At 42.6% G+C, this 12,174-nt stretch overlaps 1 protein-coding gene across 1 annotated transcript in view; it reads right to left on the bottom strand.

The window, feature by feature from the left end:
• The window catches only part of LOC123768686 (inactive ubiquitin carboxyl-terminal hydrolase MINDY-4B), a 113,551-nt gene that overhangs the window by 70,097 nt on the left and 31,280 nt on the right, over window positions 1-12,174 (bottom strand). The window lies entirely within an intron of this gene.

Raw genomic sequence — 12,174 nt, forward strand, 5'->3', positions numbered from 1 at the left:
TCCCCCCCACACACACACACACACTCTGAATGTATGAGCGACGAGGAGAGACTACGAGAATTAAACCTCACGTCACTAGGAGACAGAAGAGTTAGAGGGGACATGATCACCACATACAAGATTCTCAGATAAATTGATAGGGTAGATAAAGACAGATTTTTTAACACAAGGGGCACACGCACTAGTGGACACAGGTGGAAATTGAGTGCCCAAATGAGCCATAGACACATCAGAAAGATTTTTTCAGTGTCAGAGTAGTAGACAAATGGAATGCATTAGGAAGTGATGTGGTGGACGCTGACTCCATACACAGCTTCAAGTGTAGATTTGATAGAGCCCAGTAGGTTCATGAACCTGTACATTAGTTGATTGACCGTTGAGAGGCTGGACCAAAGAGCCAGAGCGCAACCCCTGTAAGCACAACTAGGTAAGTAGAACTAGGTAAGTAAGTACACACACACACACACACACACACACACACACACACACACACACACACACACACACACACACACACACACACACACACACACACACACACACACACACATATACACACACACATATACACACATAGTCTCCGTGGTGTAGTGGTAAGACACTCGCTTGGCGTTCCGCGAGCGCTATGTCATGGGTTCGTATCTTGGCCGGGGAGGATTTACTGGGCGCAATTCCTTAACTGTAGCCTCTGTTTAACGCAACAGTAAAATGTGTACTTGGATGAAAAAACGATTCTTCGCGGCGGGGATCGTATTCCAGGGACCTGCCCGAAACGCTACGCATACTAGTGGCTGTACAAGAATGTAACAACTCTTGTATATATCTTAAAAATATGATAGAGCCCAGTAGGCTCAGGAATCTGTACGTCAGTTGATTGACGGTTGAGAGGTGGGATCAAAGAGCCAGAGCTCAACCTCCACAAGCACAACTAGGTGAGTACAACTAGGTGAGTACACACAGTTATAATCACCCAATTTTAAAGTTTAGACACAAGAAAATGAAGAGAACGAATAAAGTGCTTCAGAAAAGTAATATAAAAAAACAAGTCATGACTTTCAGGAATGAAAAAATGAGGAGAGCAAAATTTAATGAGGTCTATGGAAATTACGTTAATTTCCTACCAAGGAATTTCCTTGAGTATGCAACACTGGTAACGCCTAGTGATTCCAACTGTACGGCTGATAAGCATAATGGTGAGAGTGTGTGTGAGTGTTGACCAGACCACACACTAGAAGGTGAAGGGACGACGACGTTTCGGTCCGTCCTGGACCATTCTCAAGTCAATTGAGAATGGTCCAGGACGGACCGAAACGTCGTCGTCCCTTCACCATCAAGTGTGTGGTCTGGTCAACATAATTTGGCCACGTTATTGTGACTCATCGCCTGAATATTTTGGTTGTGTTTTGTCGATAAAAATAATAAGTAAACCACGCTATCTGTAGCTGCCTTTTTAACCACCATTTGCAAGAATGTCTCACCTGTCTCCCTAACATAAATCTTGTTACTTAAATACTGCTCCTGCTCAAAATTACAGGCGATGATTTTACTATGACAGGTTAGCCTTGGCAACTATTACACCAGACCGTGTGATGATCTAGATTGTAAAGTTAGGACCCCACGAGCGTGCGAGGAATTAGATTATGAGGTTAGAACTCCATGACCGGAGGGAACTATTAAGGGAAAAGCTCCAAGCAATTATGACTATCCAGCACTTGGAATGGGTCAAGGATGAGGATTTGGGATGGGACGGGGGGGAAAAGAAATGGTGCCTAACCCCTTGGATGGGCGGGGATTGAACGCTGACCTCCATGAAGCGAGTCCGTTAGAGGTTAGAACCCCATTTTCCAAGGGTTGAACTATAACTATTGGTCTGGAGTTTATGCTACCGAGGGATCAGTCTTATTGCCAGCTGATAGCCGCCACGGCCAAAGAAATTATTGGACATCCCTAAATTAATCTTATTCTCGACTGCTCATTTGTATTCCTCTTCCTGCGGAGTCATACTACTGTTACACTGCAGCAACACAGTGATATAAAATGAACACCTTAGACTTCATCCAGTAAGCTGTAGTTTATTCCACTTGACACACCGGCAGGACTACCTAAGCCCTCTTAAGAGCAAAGTTTGGAAATATAGCATTCTGAGCTCTTGACTCTAATCTAAATCTATGAATTGTCATGAAATTTTATGTTTGTAATATTATGCTTTTGAGGTATAATATATAAAAAAAAAAATCCCAACTACGTGCGTCCCATAACTCGGAGTTTACGTCACAGGTGTCGCTGGTAACCTGGTTTACACCTGCGTCACATTCTTTGAAGACTTAGTTAACAGCTGCAATCCGTTGTCTTGTTCTGTCTTTGCTGCCACGAACGGCAATCGGGTTGCTAAGAGTGTTATTTATGAACTTAAAATAAGGGTGTTCGCGTCTGAGCTGCTGTACATGAAGGCATAAACACAGTTGAGTAAACATTTGGTCTATCAGCCTTCGTTGATATATGTGATCCCCTGACGCCATGACCCCGGATATTACGCCGTCATCATGTGACCTAATGACCTCATATGTAGTCTGTGATCATGTGATCTAATGACCCCATATGTAGTCCGTCATCATGTGACATAATGACACCATATGTAGTACGTCATCACTTCATGACCTCATGAGCCTTAATGCCTCCCCCCCATCACCACCCAGTATCACTTCCTGACACCAGAAGCACAGATGCCACTCCGTCCTCACGTCCTGTAGCCACACCCCAGCCACACAAAATACAATTCCGTTATCTCCTGATCCCCCTGACACTCAGGAGATCAGGACGACAGTGTCCAGAGGTCGTCCCGTCGTTTACTGACACCGTGTGGTTGAATGCTCGACATCACTGCACGACATCACTGCACAACATCCATATTCATCCCCTCCACTTGTCATCCCTACGAACAATTAAACTTGAATTCTGAAACTAAGGTTACAATAGCGAAGAATTACAAAGAATTTCTGTTACTGCATTGTCTGATTTTACAAACGAATCAGAAATTCGTCTAATTATTGAAAATAGCTTACGTGCGAAAATCACAGTTTCGATTTACCATTCGTGACAGCAAGAGTCAAAATATAAATCAGCTCTTGCTACTAATCACAGTTTCACAGTTATTTTATATGAGCAAATATAATAATGTTATATGGTAGCACATAGCCACAGTCTTTTTGATTCCTTTTATTATTATGGTTTGCAATTTAAAAGATTTCTGTTGCAGGAAGTTCAGAAAGGTTTAAAGAAGGGTAATAGGGAAGTGGATCAGCAACCCACCCTCTTGAGTTGAAGAGTACCACCACTCCTCTCCTGCCTTTCGTCCAGGGCTTCAAGAGAGGTTTTGAATCTCCTTGAGCCCCTTTGCATGACAGACATAAATTCCCTTGAAAGTCAGCTTTTGTACAACATTTTGACGGTTAAGTCCTGGGGGAGCATATCTACCAGAAGCCAGATTCACGAAGCAGTTACGCAAATACTTACGAACGTGTACATCTTTCCTCGATCTTTGACGGCTTTGGTTACAATAATTAAACAGTTTACAAGCATGAAAACTTGCCAGTCAACTGTTGTTATTGTTACAAACAGCCTCCTGGTGCTTCGAAGCTCATTAACTGTTTAATAATTGTAAACAAAGCCGCCAAAGATTGAGAAAAGATGTTCAGGTTCGTAAGTGTTTGCGTAACTTCTTCGTGAATCTAGCTCCAGGTTTGCTAGGCACAGTGTGATGTTATTGACTCATTATGCAGTTCTTGTCATAGAATTCTTAACTTTTGAAAATGACATATATCTCATTCTTAGACCTGCCCAACCACTTGGGTTGGACGGTAGAGCGGTGGTTTCATTTCATGCAAGTTGGCATTCAATCCTCCACCGTCCAAGTGGTTGGGCACCATTCCCTTCCCCTGTCCTATTCCAAATCCTTATCTCGATCCCTTACAAGTGTTTTTAATTATTTTAATTACAAGGAAAAATTAGTCACAAGCAATTACAAGTCGTAATTGCTTCGCGTTTTCTCCTGATAGTTCCGTTCCGCTCCGTTCATTCTTAGATCTTTGCTGCTGATCTTTGATCTTATATTCTAATATGCCAGTGGAGGCACATCTTCTTGAGGTTATCTTGATATGATTTCGGGGCTTAGTGTCCCCGCGGCCCGGTCCTCGACCAGGCCTCCACCCCCAGGAAGCAGCCTGTGACAGCTGACTAACGCCCAGGTACCTATTTACTGCTAGGTAACAGGGGCATCAGGGTGAAAGAAACACTGCCCATTGTTTCTCGCCGGCTCCCGGGATTAAACCCGGGACCACAGGATCACGCGTCCAGTGTTCTATCCGCTCAGCCACCCAGCCACATTCTCAGATTTGTGTCAGGAATTTGTCATTAGTCTTGTGTTTTAAATAACACATTAGCAGTAAAACTCGCCTGAACAAAAATTCCTATTAATGCCGACAGGGACATCCTCAGGCAACAATTTACAGTCTCCGTGGTGTAGTGGTAAGACACTCGCCTGGCGTTCCGCGAGCGCTTTGTCATGGGTTCGTATCCTGGCCGGGGAGGATTTACTGGGCGCAATTCCTTAACTGTAGCCTCTGTTTAACGCAACAGTAAAATGTGTACTTGGATGAAAAAACGATTCTTCACGGCAGGGATCGTATTCCAGGGACCTGCCCGAAACGCTACGCGTACTAGTGGCTGTACAAGAATGTAACAACTCTTGTATATATCTCAAAAAAAAAATACCACAGCGTGGCGCTCTTCTAATAGATAGCTGAACCACGAGGAAAAAACCTAATAGCTGATCCGAGTTAATTTTACTCTGGGATGTCCTTCCATACAGCATCTACATATCATGGAAAATTCCTCACTAGATGACTAACTAGATATATTTTTCATCGGCTCGTATGATGAAGACAGAGTTTAATAGAAAGACACAAAGATATATGTACAGACGGGAGAGAGAGAGAGAAGCAGAGATAAAGAGTCATATTAGAAGAGACAGAAAATATTAAAACAAACGCAGGGTTAGATCTATAAGCACCAGTAACTAATTATCATGCAGTTTCAAGACGACAAAGATAGGAACTAGAGCTCACGTGTCCTCCTGGTGCCCAGCCAGTGCTTGGTGACCGCCGCCTTCAGCTTGGTGACCTGGAAGGTGCCCGCCATTTCCCAAGATTCGGATATCGACGTTCCTATTTGGATGCTGATAACAGAAATCCGATATTTGGCCCGAGTTGTTCGATGATGGTGCCAGAAATTGTTACACACACACACACACCTGGTACACGTACTCTGACACAGGTGTGCACAGTTATGTACTAGTGCACAAAGCTGAGCACCTGCACGCGCAGCAAGGTATTGTTGCACAGTCCGGTTTTAGTTCACACATCCGCGAAGCCGGACACTCCCAGGCACTATAGTGATCACGGCAGAATGATACGCCAAAGCACACAAAAACCCGTATTAATAGCGACAATAACCCAAAAATTCAATCGCTATAAAATTCATACAGCAAATTTATCAAAACGCCTACAAATACATCCACATATGCATACATACAACCCACATGGATGTGCGCCTGGGATTACATAAGACGATTCAAGCCCCACTCATTCCCCGGAAGGTTAGGTTAGAGTGGTGCTAATGGCGCAAGACTTGTGATCCTATGACTCCTAATTTGGTGCTCCTGTGACTCTTAATTTGGTGCTCCTGTGACTCCTAATTTCGTGATCCTGTGACTCCTAATTTGGTGATACAGTGACTCATAATTTGGTGATCCAGTGACTCCTAATTTGGTGATCCAGTGACTCCTAATTTGGTGATACAGTGACTCATAATTTAGTGATCCAGTGACTCCTAATTTGGTGATCCTGTGACTCCTAATTTGGTGATCCTGCGACTCCTAATTTGGTGCTCCTGTAACTCCTCGGCCAGTCTCTGCCATGAGCATTCTTCACTAGCCATTTGATTCTTAATTTTTTTTAACACTGATGAGTACATAGCTCATGGTAAATCTTATCCAACAAATTTTCCTTGGAACCCAACCCGCCAATCCATTAAAAACCAGTTGGCCCATTACTGCTGGGTGAACAGGGGCGAACAGGGAAGGATTGTCTTTGACACAAGTGCCCTCGTTAGCCATTCTTTGTCCCGAACTTTCTTCCTTAGTCATTCTCACCTAACTAATGACACAATACATGAACACATACACGGTGCGTGGCGCTACAGTGGTGAATGGGCGACCCTGGCGGTCAGGTAATTCTTTTCTGCTTGATTAGTGGCACCAATTAGCAGGTGATCAACATCAGCCACTGAGGTAATTCATTTAACCTGTGAGTAATTATCATATTGATCGGGAGCTGTTGTTGACGATTTGTTTTATAGTAGAAGCGTTACAATGGTGCAACATGATACAATCAAAGGGTCAAACACTTGTATGGCAATTGTAAATGTATCAGATATTATTTTACCTGTATAAGGTAATAGTTTCACCTACTATCCTGCCCCGTAGCTCAAGAACATTCTGATCATTCTGGCATCCTTCACTCACTCAGTTATCATTCCCTTCTTGTCTATGGACAATCGTTAGCTCTCAGCTTCATCTTCTTCTTCTCTCACTTGGTTCATTCACTTCTTTATTCGTTCAATATATCTATTATTTGATTATACCAACGTTTCGTATAATGCGTTTATGTTATAATAATTACTTTGATAAATTATCTTCACTCTTTATCTCTGTGTATGTGTATAGTGGTTGTTATACACATACTATACGAAATTCACAATGAAATATTTATAGTCCATACACGAGGAAGTTTTGGCCTAACAACACTCCCGTTAAATTATTCTTAGAGTTTAAGAGATTTATCTTCAAAAGAACACTAAACGCCGACTGATATAGACATAATACACAATACAGTAAACATAAGCACCACACAAACACGTAATATATTCATGGGTGACACGAATCACTCACAATACCTCATCACCCACTGAAGGATCTCCTTACCTGGAGTGCAATGTTGAGTGAGAGTTTAGGTTTTAACAAAACTATTTGTTTCGGGAAGAGTAGTCGAGGAGTTTACCGTGTCCTGATTAATGGTCGGGAGTATAAGAGTAAGAACGCCGACTTGTACGCGTGTTAACGGTAGAATGATTAATCAAACAGCTGTGGAGAGGATGGAAACGAGCAGGACTGACTTCGCACACAAGAGGAGCGTTGACTTCGCACACAAGAGGAGCGATGTCTTCACGGGTCGGTGGGTGGACGAGGACAGGATGAGGCCGCCCCGGCCGCCCCGCCACAGACAGCCAGCTGCCATTATCCAACCGTTTATGTCCCGAGTCACGCCGCTTGCTCTTCCGGTTTTCTGTGTACACAGACATTATGTTGCTGCATGTTCGCGCCTGGCTGTGTGTGTGTGCTTGGAGGAGCGGGTGGGGGAGGTGTAAGCGTCACCGCTGTGCACACAATTAGAGCCATTAGTATTAGCACGTAAAGTTGTTTATAGGTTTCCCCGGAAGAAGTTTGTTATCTTTAATTTATTTGTGTTTCGTTTGTTTATGTTTATTTGGTGTGTGGGTGTGTGTGTGTGTGTGTGTGTGTGTGTGTGTGTGTGTGTGTGTGTGTGTGTGTGTGTGTGTGTGTGTGTGTGTGTGTGTGTGTGTGTATTCACCTAGTTGTGATTGCGGGGGTTGAACTTTGCTCTTTCGGCCCGCCTCTCAACTGTCAATCAACTGTTTACTAACTACTTTTTTTTTACCACACACCACACACACACACACACACACACACACACCCAGGAAGCAGCCCGCGACAGCTGACTAACTCCCAGGTACCTATTTACTGCTAGGTAACAAGGGCATTCAAGGTGAAAGAAACTTTGCCCATTTGTTTCTGCCTGGTGCGGGAATCGAACCCGCGCCACAGAATTACAAGTCCTGTGCGCTATCCACTAGGCTACCAGGCCCCCTGGTATATGTGTGTGTGTGTGTGTGTGTGTGTGTGTGTGTGTGTGTGTGTGTGTGTGTGTGTGTGTGTGTGTGTGTGTGTGAGTGACTTCTACGCGCGCAGCTGTAAAAGTTAACCAAATTAAGTGAACACCCGAGGCTTCAGACGACACAGCACGACCTTACCAATTTAATAATTATTCTTCGTAATAGTAATTTAATTATCATCAAATAACGATAAAAAAAGTTAATCCCCCGTCCCCCGCCTGCTCTAAGAACACCCCCCCCCCCCACCTTGACAACTAACACCACCTTCCCGCTGGGAGGGTTCTCTTAATCCCCACACGCCATTCTAATTCGTTTTACTTAAAAAGAGACTTGAAGTACAACTTAGTGTAACCTAAGTGAAAATTAAGATGAATAATAATTATACGATACAAATGACATGATACTATGCAAGAAGGATTATTTATAACTTATTCTTCATCAGAAAGCCTTGTGTAATAAGCTTGAGACCCCACGTCCGGGTGAGAGTAGCATAATTTAGTCTGTACTCTGGATTAGACTTCCTCTGTTACTCCGAGTCTTATGAGTCTTATAATCAAAGCTTTAAAACCAAGCTGATCGACTCGGTTGATGCATCTCCATGATATTCATTATTCTCTTACATTTATGTTACTTTTAATGTTTTATTTTTCTTATTCACATTCTTTGAATACGAGGAACTAAGCGGATAATTCCATTTATATATCAAAGCAAAGCTGACTTGTTGAAACCAATAGACGACCTGCTAAAGGTATCATCAGACTTGTTGAAGGAACACCAGAACGGCTCCAGACACTATTTGTCCTGTCCAAGACAGTACCTGACCTGCCCAAGACAGTACTTGACCTGTCCAAGACAGTACCTGACCTGTCCAAGACAGTACCTGACCTGCCCAAGACAGTACCTGACCTGCCCAAGACAGTACCTAACCTGCCCAAGACAGTACTTGACCTGTCCAAGACAGTACCTGACCTGCCCAAGACAGTACCTGACCTGTCCAAGACAGTACCTGACCTGTCCAAGACAGTACCTGACCTGCCCAAGACAGTACCTGACCTGCCCAAGACAGTACCTAACCTGCCCAAGACAGTACTTGACCTGTCCAAGACAGTACCTGACCTGCCCAAGACAGTACTTGACCTGTCCAAGACAGTACCTGACCTGTCCAAGACAGTACCTGACCTGCCCAAGACAGTACCTGACCTGCCCAAGACAGTACCTAACCTGCCCAAGACAGTACTTGACCTGTCCAAGACAGTACCTGACCTGCCCAAGACAGTACCTGACCTGTCCAAGACAGTACCTGACCTGTCCAAGACAGTACCTGACCTGCCCAAGACAGTACCTGACCTGCCCAAGACAGTACCTAACCTGCCCAAGACAGTACTTGACCTGTCCAAGACAGTACCTGACCTGCCCAAGACAGTACCTGACCTGCCCAAGACAGTACCTGACCTGTCCAAGACAGTACCTAACCTGCCCAAGACAGTACTTGACCTGTCCAAGACAGTACCTAACCTGCCCAAGACAGTACTTGACCTGTCCAAGACAACACCTGACCTGCACGCCATGACAACACACACGGGTCAGTTATTTGCTCAAGCTCCGAGCGACTTAAACCCCCGCCAGTGCCCCCCCCCCCTACCCTCTCAACCCCACTCCCCAACCTCCATCCATCTCCCACCTCTCCCCTCCCCCACACATTCCCCGTCCCCCACTCCCCACATCCCCTCCATTCCCCACACACTCATCCATTTTGATTGGTATAAATTAGGTTAAGTTAGATTAGATAATCCAAAGGAATTCATGATCGAATCTACCTGTATTCCTTTCATACCGATCGACTCCCAAAAGAAAACAGCTAAAATTGATTGGTATTCACTCTAACAAGGAATATGCATTCTTTAGATACATAAAGTTGTATATAATGTAAAAAATTAACCATTCACGTTCTGCTACTATCTTCCTGGAGAGCACAATGCGGTAAAATAATATATATAAATGCATATGATTAGAGAACATAATCACCCTGATCCCCATTACTCAACACCATTACACATTGATCTCCATTTTCTGGTAATGGGAGGCACCAGACAAAGGTTAACTCCGAGCCTCAAAGTTTGAGTCAACAGGGCGGTATTTACTAACGGCTAACATGTAGCAGGGTGCATACCGGAACCGAAGTAGCATATATGGCTACCGTTTCATTATCCAAGGATGTGTTATGATAGATTAGGCTGTCTGGGAATCATTATCCAACAAAATATTTTTTTCGGGGCGTATTGGCATGCCACGTAACTAGCTCTGCGCCACAATGCAAAACTCAACAGCAATATGTTCGTACGAAATATCATGATTTTTTAAACACGGCAACAATCCTACCTAACTAATTAATAACTGGAATTATCGTTAGTTAGAGAATATAGTTACGTAATCAATCATATAATGAATAGTTAGGGAGTGTGATTATGCAATACACCACCAGACGAATGCTGTGACCTTTCTCACCTCAAACCAGGTCATCATATCTGTATTATACCTTATCTCACAACGTGTTCATTACTAGAAGAATTACCTTGTGGATAAACAATCGTGTTGAATTTTAAAATTTTGCCCCGAGGGGCGAGTTTATTGGGCAGCGCCACTCATCCCATGAGTGGACACACCGCCATAGCAGCATGTACAACACCCCCCCAATAGGAAGAAAACCCGCTGGGTTGTTCATCCTGTATAGTATTGAATGTCTTTGAGATTGAGGAAATGAACTGTGAAGAAGTCTTCATAAAAGGGGTTACAGGGCAAGACGAAGACCAACGTCAGTAAGACATGCTGATATTAGGAACAAGATACGCTCATGTAAACTATTTTAAAAATGTTTAGTACTCCTTATAACGTCAAGTTAGACTTAGATAATTCTTGGATTGGTTGGGATTAGTTAGGTTTGTTTTCATTCAACAAAACATTTATTTCGAAACGTTTTATGCACGATGTGACATTTTACTTACTAATATGTGAAGCAAACCATTTTTCATTTGTACAATGGGGGTCGGACCGCCCTGGCCAGCGAAGTACAAGACAGGCGTCAAGTAATGTTTACTCTCTGGAGGTATTATCTGCTGACGAAGGTACCCAGTAAGGCAATTTATGGCCAGTAGTCACGAGCCTTCAGGAATGTCTGCTATGTTAGACGATCTTTGTGTCTGAGACCGCGCTCACAACTTACGTTATTGAGCTTGCAACTTATTCTTTGTTAGAAATTCTTAGTGTGAATTTTTTCATAAAACGTAAATTTTTATATTACAAATGTCGACAGAAAAAAAACCAACTTCTCTTCCAAACTTAAAAAAAAAAATGTAAGTACCTTTTCTCACATTTGTTTCTTCATTTTGATAAGACATTTCTTGAAGCATTTTAATTATATTTTATCCCCATTAGTGTCATTTGATGAAGCTGCCACAATAGCTTGTAGGTATGAACAACACGCAATATTATAATTATACGATGTTTCTACGGTATTTACACAGAAACTAAATGACTAAGCCTATGACACTTACCACTGGATGAAGGCAGCGAATTATCTAAATTATATTGTATATAATTATAGTTTAAGGATAATTCGTTTAATTTAGAGTACGCTGTTATGGTGGATACAGTTGTCGTTGGTTAGATTCAGTTAAATTTGACTAACTGAATCAACACTGACCAAACTAACTTCAGTTTAGTCGTTAATTTTAACTGGTTGACTTAAGCCGTATTAAATTAACCGTTCCAAACCATTCAGTAGATATTACGAGATATTAATCAGCCTCTGAAAGATGGATAGGAGTGGAAAATTGATATTTTAGACCTAGGAAAGAAGCTATTTTATGCAGTAAAGTCATGTCTCAACATTGAGAAAAAAAGGGGGTTAATAATATAGAAGAAAGAAAAAAATACATTTAGATATATACGAGGTCTGTGGACTCAAGGTACGATCATATAAGCTTAGACAGTCCTCAAATGTTCATTTGCCAATTGTTCAGTACTAATCAAACATTGTTTCTCATAAAATTTTAAATAATGCTCTATATTATAATTTTGTGTGGGTTAGACTTAGTGACGGTTTGCTTAAGTGTTTTGGTCATATGACAATTACTGATATTTACAGTA

This window comes from Procambarus clarkii, chromosome 83 (assembly GCF_040958095.1).
Source record: "Procambarus clarkii isolate CNS0578487 chromosome 83, FALCON_Pclarkii_2.0, whole genome shotgun sequence".
NCBI lineage: Eukaryota > Metazoa > Arthropoda > Malacostraca > Decapoda > Cambaridae > Procambarus > Procambarus clarkii.